Source organism: Salvia hispanica, chromosome 1 (assembly GCF_023119035.1).
Source record: "Salvia hispanica cultivar TCC Black 2014 chromosome 1, UniMelb_Shisp_WGS_1.0, whole genome shotgun sequence".
NCBI lineage: Eukaryota > Viridiplantae > Streptophyta > Magnoliopsida > Lamiales > Lamiaceae > Salvia > Salvia hispanica.
Window position 1 is genome coordinate 36608783 of NC_062965.1, and position 7607 is coordinate 36616389.

Genomic DNA, 7607 nt, shown 5'->3' on the forward strand with positions numbered 1-7607 from the left:
GAATGAAGTAATATATTCTGGAACGAAGTTAAATCTTCGTAACATGTTAGTATGACTTATTTACCTTCGGATGAATTAAAATAGGCTCGTGATGAAGGCGAAAATAATTTATAAATTTATGTATCTTATCCATAAAAAACTAGATCTAAAAGCCCTAATTTGGTAGGGTTCGGTGGTTCGGTCTTTAAGAGTGGATTTGTGGATAATGGGACTCTATATATATATATATATTTTGTATTTTCATAAAAAAAACTTATTCATGTTATTTACACCTAAATGTTTAAATATTCTTGGGAATTAACTGGTCCAGTCAGCTGATCGAAAATTTTACCCTATCTACCTGACCCAGTAATTCCCGAAGAATATTTAAACATGGCTTACTAGGCAATAGTGGAAGGTGTGTGGAGTGGAATTTCTTCCACTTCACACAACTCCGAGCTATCCCTAAACACTTTCACTCTATGACCATTAACAAGGAAAGGAACAGAGTTAGCATTGACTCCCTGAATTTCCACTGCTCCATGCGCTCGAATGCCAACGATTGTGTAAGGCCCTATCCACTTGGACTTCAGCTTTCCAGGCATGAGCTTGAGCTTTGACTGAAAAAGGAGTACTTTCTGCCCGACCTGCAGCTCCTTGACCCGAAGGTTTTTGTCGTGCCAGAGTTTGGTCCTCTCCTTATACCACATGGTTGAATCATATGACTCCAGCCTCAATTCCTCTAGCTCCTGCAGTTGCATCTTCATCTCTTCCTCACATGCATGAGCCTTCATATTCATTTCCTTGACTGCCCAATACGCTTTGTGCTCTATCTCCACGGGCAGGTGGCACATTTTTCCAAATACCAATCTGTAGGGTGACATTCCTATTGGTGTCTTGTAAGCGGTTCTATAGGCCCAGAGGGCATCACCCAGACGCTTGCTCCAGTCCTTCCTCGAGGTATTCACCGTCTTCTCTAGGATGCCCTTGATCTCTCGATTTGAGATTTCGGCCTGCCCATTTGACTGGGGATGATACGAGGTAGATAACCGATGGTGGACTCCATATTTTCTCATCAATGCTTCAATCGTCCTATTACAGAAATGAGTCCCTTGGTCTGAGATGATCGCTCGGGGCACGCCATATCGGTTGAATATATTGGCCTTTAGAAACTTTGAAACTTCCTTCGCGTCGCTTGAACTTGTAGCCTTGGCCTCTATCCATTTGGACACATAATCCACAGCAACCAATATATACGTATTTCCATATGAAGATGGAAATGTGCCCATGAAGTCCATGCCCCAAACATCAAAGATCTCGCAGACTATTATAGGAGTCTGCGACATCTCATCTCTCATAGAAATCCCTCCGGTCAGTTGGCACCTATTGCAATTCTGGCAGAACTCATAAGCATCCCTATTCAGCGAAGGCCAGTAGAAACCGCTATCCAGAACTTTCCTTGCCGTTTTCCTTGGGCCGAAATGGCCACCACACGCTAGTGCATTGCAATGGTTTAGCACGTCTCTTTTCTCCCACTCTGGAATACACCTTCTTATCACTTGATCTGGACCCATCTTCCAGAGGTATGGGTCATCCCAAAAGTAGTACTTGGATTCACTTTTAATTTTCATCCTCTGGGCCCTAGTGATTTCTTGTGCGGCAGGTAGCTCTCCAGTAACTAAATAATTTGCCAGGTCCGCGAACCAAGGCTCGTCATTCGGTTTTCCTTTCCGTTTCTCTGACTCCTCGGGCCCAGTTAATGCTAACCCTGCTACCCATCTGATCGGTCTAGCGGATCTCCCTAAGTAATACACGTGCTCTTCGGGAAAAGCATCGGGTACGGCTTCCTCATCTTCTCCTTGGGTAATCCTGCTTAAATGGTCAGCCACTCTATTCTCGGTCCCTCTCTTATCTCTGACTTCCCAGTCGAACTCTTGCAATAGTAACACCCATCTGATTAGCCTTGGCTTGGATTCCTTCTTGGCTAGGAGATATTTAATGGCTGCATGGTCAGTGAACACTATTGCCCTCGACCCCAGTAGATATGGTCGGAATTTTTCAAATGAGTACACCACAACCAACATTTCCTTCTCGATGGTGTCATAGTTCTTCTGGGCCTGGTTGAGCGTCTTCGAGGCATAAAATATGACATAACTTTTTCCTTCGATCCTCTGGCCCAACACTGCTCCTATTGCAAAGTCACTTGCGTCGCACATTACCTCGAAGGGGTAATCCCAGTTGGGCGAGTAGATTATCGGAGCTGTGACCAGACGATCCTTGAGTAGCTGGAAGGCTTTTTTATATTTATCATCAAACTCAAACTCCATATCATTCTGGAGAAGTCTTGTCAGGGGCTGGACAATTTTTGCGAAGTCCTTAATGAACCTTCGGTAGAACCCTGCATGCCCCAAGAATCCTCGAATTTCCTTCTGATTCGTTGGGTGTGGAAGCTTAGAGATTACCTCCACCTTTGCTTGATCTACCTCGATGCCCCTCTCAGATACAACATGTCCCAGTACTATCCCCTCCTTGACCATAAAGTGGCATTTCTCATAGTTTAGCACTAGGTTCTTCTTCCTGCATCTCTCCAAAACGACATCCAGATGCCCCAGGCAAGTCTCGAAAGAATCTCCATATACGGTGAAATCATCCATAAAGATTTCTATGCAGTCCTCCAGTAGATCCGAGAAAATGCTCATCATGCATCGCTGAAATGTCCCAGGTGCATTGCACAGACCAAAAGGCATTCTCCGGTAGGCGTATGTTCCAAAGGGGCAGGTAAATGTAGTTTTCTCCTGATCCTCCGGATTGACATAGATTCAGAAGTATCCACTGTAGCCATCTAGAAAGCAGAAATATTGCTTTCCCGCCAACCTCTCCAGCATTTGGTCGATGAAGGGTAGTGGGAAATGATCCTTCCGTGTGGCCGCATTAAGTTTCCTGTAGTCTATGCACATTCTCCACCCCGTGACCAACCTTGTGGGCACAAGCTCGTTGCGGTCATTCTTGACTACTTGTATTCCGGATTTCTTCGGCACCATGTGGACAGGACTCACCCACTCACTATCTGGAATGGAGTATATGATTCCCAAGGCCATCAGCTTCAATACTTCCTTTAATACTTCCTCTCTCATGTTGGGGTTGAGTTTCCTCTGGAGATCCCGGTGTGCCTTGGCTCCTTCTTCCAAACGGATGTGGTGCATACATAGATCGAGGCTGATCCCCACTAGGTTAGATAGAGTCCACCCTATTGCTTTCTGGTTCCTCCCCAGCACTTCCAATAGCTTGACTTCCTGCAGGGGTCAGAAGGCTGTTGATTATGACAGGCAGAGATTCGCCTTCGCCTAAGTAGGTATACTTCAGACCCGGAGGAAGGTTCTTCAACTCTTTCTTCGGAGGGGGTACTTCAGGTGGCAACGGATTTCTCTCCATACCTTTCTTGACCAGCTCGTCCAACTCTGGCAACTTTTCCACACTGGCCAGTTGGACTGATCCCTTGGACCCAGGGGATCCTGCCTCGCCACAGAAGTCCATTATTTCCTTTGTGATTTCTTCATCAGATAGCCCTTGTTTAATAACTACTTCACACCATCCTGCAACTTCTTTCCTCATAGATTCTATCATCTCTGATGTATCAGCTTGTTCCTGCAATAGTTCGGTCTCAAGAAACTCCTGGATCAGGGGGTTAATCTCATCAACAAAATGGAGGTTTTCCACGTCAAGTGGTTTCCTCATAGCTTCATCAATGCTAAAAGTGAATTTCTCCCCATTATAATCTAAACAGATGGTGCCATCAAAAACGTCAATTATAGTCTTAGCGGTCCTCAAAAATGGTCTTCCTAAAAGTACGCCACTAGACTCATCAGTTTCGTTGTCACTCATTTTAATCACATGGAAATCGGCAGGGTATAGAAAATCATGAACTTTCACTATCACATTTTCTAATACTCCTTCAGGGCTAATGCATGATCTATCAGCTAACTGGATTACCACTTTCGTATCAGTCATTCTTGCTCGACTCTAACACCTCCTATATGATAGGTAAGGTAAACATACCTGGGTCAGTTTGCTTCGACGGCATTATCCTCTTCTGAATTACTGCAGATACATTCTCCCCGATCACGATCTTTCCATCAGATTTTGCCTTGCCCGCAATGAACTCCTTAATAAATTTGCTGAACGGGGGCAGCTTCATAGCCTCCAGGAACGGGAGATTGATCTCCAGCTTTCCAAAGATCTCCATGAAATCCACGGGGTTGTCCTTTTTCTTCTTGGCATCCCCTCGGTAGGGAAAAGGTTTAATCCTCTTTGTTGCGTTGGTTGGATCTTCCTTAGAGGGCTCTTCCGCCTCTCCTTTCTCTTTTTCAGTTTCTACCTCAGGCTCCGGGTCTAAGAAAAATGGGTCAGCCATCCGAGGTAATGGTCCTCCCAAATCACCGGCTTGGATATCATCCTCTGCTCTAACTTCTTCTTTTTGCTGGACCGGGTGGATAACATCCTCACTCATAGGTATTGGCATTTCATCATTTACCTTCAGCTTGGGTCCTTCATACACTTTCCCGGATCTCAGGGTAACCTGGCTGATGTTTGCCCTTTCTGGTGGCTTTACTGAGGCTGGAATCCTCCCTTCATTTCCTCGCATGTCGCTCAGGGATGTCGCGATCTGAGATAATTGCTTTGACATCAGATCCATCGCGGCTTTGTGTTCCTGCTGAGCATCCTGAAGCTTGTGGACTACATCATTATTTGCCAATAAGTTGTTCTGCATGTGCTGTTGAGAAATTACTAGGTCATGGACCATATCATCCAGATTCCTCTGGGTCCTGGAGTTCGGTTGACTGCCACTTGGCCCTTGACCATGATTTGGTCCACCCCCTTGATGCGGGCGAAAGTTTCCTTGACCTCCTTGGTTATTGTTGTACTGATTCCCTGGTCCCTGATAGTTGTTGTTCCTCTGGTGTGGGGGTACATATGAGCTTCCCTCTTGATTCCTTCCGGACCAGTTGGATTGGTTCCCTTGGTTTCCTTCTGAGTTAGTAATCTGGAGTTGAGGGTTTTGATTCCCATCGGACCACCTGAAGCATGGATTGTCCCTCCATGGAGCGTCTTTAATTTTCCACTGGTTCCAATTACTGCCTTGATTATTTTGGTTCCAATTTCCTACAACATTTATATGGGCTGGACAATCCATCCCTCCTTGAGATCCGCAATAATTGTAACCATCCTCTGGACCCAGTGCTTGTTTTTCTTTTTCTGTTGGACCCGGTGAGTCGTTCTTCCCCAGGGCGGTTAGAATAGTCTTCTCCAGCTGCTCCATTCTAACATCCATGTTGGGACTACCGCAGCGGAAGACACGGAAACCAAACAGGTCCTAGACGGATCTATTTAGGTGATTATGCATTCAACTCCAATTTCATGCAATATTCATAGATCTATAGATATAACATCAAATAAACACATAATCATGCAATTTGATGTAGATTCGATTGTTACCTCTTCTTGATCCATCATAGGATCGAAGTTGCTAGCTGCACCACCCGGAGATCCTTGGTTTATCGACCGTGAATCTTCCAACCTATTCCCTAGTCCTTGATTCTCCATCCGTGTGGGCGGATCTTAGATAATCAAAATAGTCTTGATGAGATCTAGGAGGAACACTACACCAAACTATCTATCTCGATTCAATTCTATGGATTAGAATGAACAAGACAAGATCAAACCAAAAACCCTAGCTCCCTATTACTTGGAGGCTCGAAAATCGAGACAAAAATGAGGGAGAGAGAAGCCACGCTAGTGGCGGCTAGGGTTAGGGTTGAGAGAGGTGACTTGTGGTGTGCTAGGGTTTCCACATCTCATCACTATTTATAATGGACTTTGTTGGGCTAGGTTGGGGATCCATGGAATGACTTAAGTGTTGGGCTCACCCATTAGATAAATTGCTAATTAAATCAAATGACCCATGATTTAATATATTATCAATGGAATATTATTTTATTCCACTAAAGAATAATATTGCACTCCCACTTAAATCACCAAATTACAAATAACTTGGGTCCATTTTATTTTATAATATTTCCCGCGTTTAAGATTATCTTGATCCATCAATTTAATTCTTTTGTCTGCTATGTGACTAGAATTAAATTAATTCTCCAAAGAGTTTTTCTAGTTTGAAACTTTATTTATTATTCGTGGAATAAATTCCAACTGCGCAGTTTTCTGAATAATAAATTCCTCTTTCAAACACCTCTTGGGGATCACCCTTTTAGGGATTTAATCATACCACACTGGGCACGCGAATTCTATGAAATAATATTCCAATACCTTCATGTTATTCAATTACTACCACCCAAGATATCATGAACTTGAGTTACGTACAAACTCTCACATATTGATAAGTCAAAGTGGCGTTTGATTGAATAAACAATATTGATATTAATATCATAGACTAGAAAATACTAAACTTTCTTGAAATATATTCTTTCAGTAGATAGCAATAAAGAATACATTTCGGATTAGATCCTTTCAGTGCTTTACCACACCGGTGTTACTAATCTCATCTTAGGTAAGAGAGAATTATCACAAACACCGCAACCGTTCCAATAGGTAGCCAAAGCCTATCTAGGTTGTGAATACGTTTTTCTTCTTACTAGATCTGGCCAAGTCCCCTACTGGAAAACTCATGAGGAGATTCATCGAATTTCCCTACTTGACCTTCTTAGTAAAAAGCCTTAGACTTGTTTATCATATTTCAATAATAAACCATTTATATTATATTATTTATTCTCATAAATAGGTAAACAAGTGGATGTGGCGTTTCTCGTATACATGCACAAGCTGACTGTACAAAGGCATGTACGCTCGAAGCATCTTTTAGTATACAAACCCCAACACATCCATGAGGATTCGACTAGGCTTCAGAGGTTAGAAGATCATGAAACTATCAGAAAGGGGTCGTTGGGTGCACTCTATTCCTTCAAAAACCTCAACCCACTATACTACAACTTAGCACAGGGAATTAAAGGATCGATCCCACGAGGACGAAGGTGTTACGAAACTGCATTCGAGGATGTTTTGGGAAAAGGGGTTGGCTGCTGCCACACAATTTTGTGGGTCGAGAACTTAAAACTACTGGGTCTGAGAGATGTTAAAAATTTTACTCTACCTACTGGGTCTAAGAAACGAAAGCGTACGAAACATACATGACTTAGAGAAACTGAGATATTTTAAAGTTCTAAGACAACTGGAGTAAACTTAACTAGACAGACTTTCCTAATTTGGACAGACAAGCATAAAGTGAAAAGTAGAGACAAGTTTCCTTAAACTACCAGGGTCTGGAAAAGCATGAAGAAAAGTAAAAGAGACAAAGCAGATCGTACTGACACGGTCTAGGGGACATGCAGAAAAAGCAAAGTACATGCTGAAAAGTACTGACATAAAGCAGATCTGGTTCTAACTACCAACAACTTCATCTTCTTCGGGAATCAAACGAGAATAGCAGATAAAACAGAGTATTAAACACCATGAAAACATAGCAAACTTTAGATCTAGACTTAAAACGAGAAATTAAAGCCTAAACTAACAGATCTACGCTACTGGACCTAAAGGATGCAGAAACAGAAAGTAAACAG

At 42.9% G+C, this 7607-nt stretch overlaps 1 pseudogene; it reads right to left on the reverse strand.

Annotated features, from left to right (window-relative positions):
* Window positions 1-380: 380 nt before the first annotated feature.
* On the reverse strand, window positions 381-3182 carry LOC125195512 (annotated as a pseudogene).
* Between the last annotated feature and the right edge of the window lie 4425 nt (window positions 3183-7607).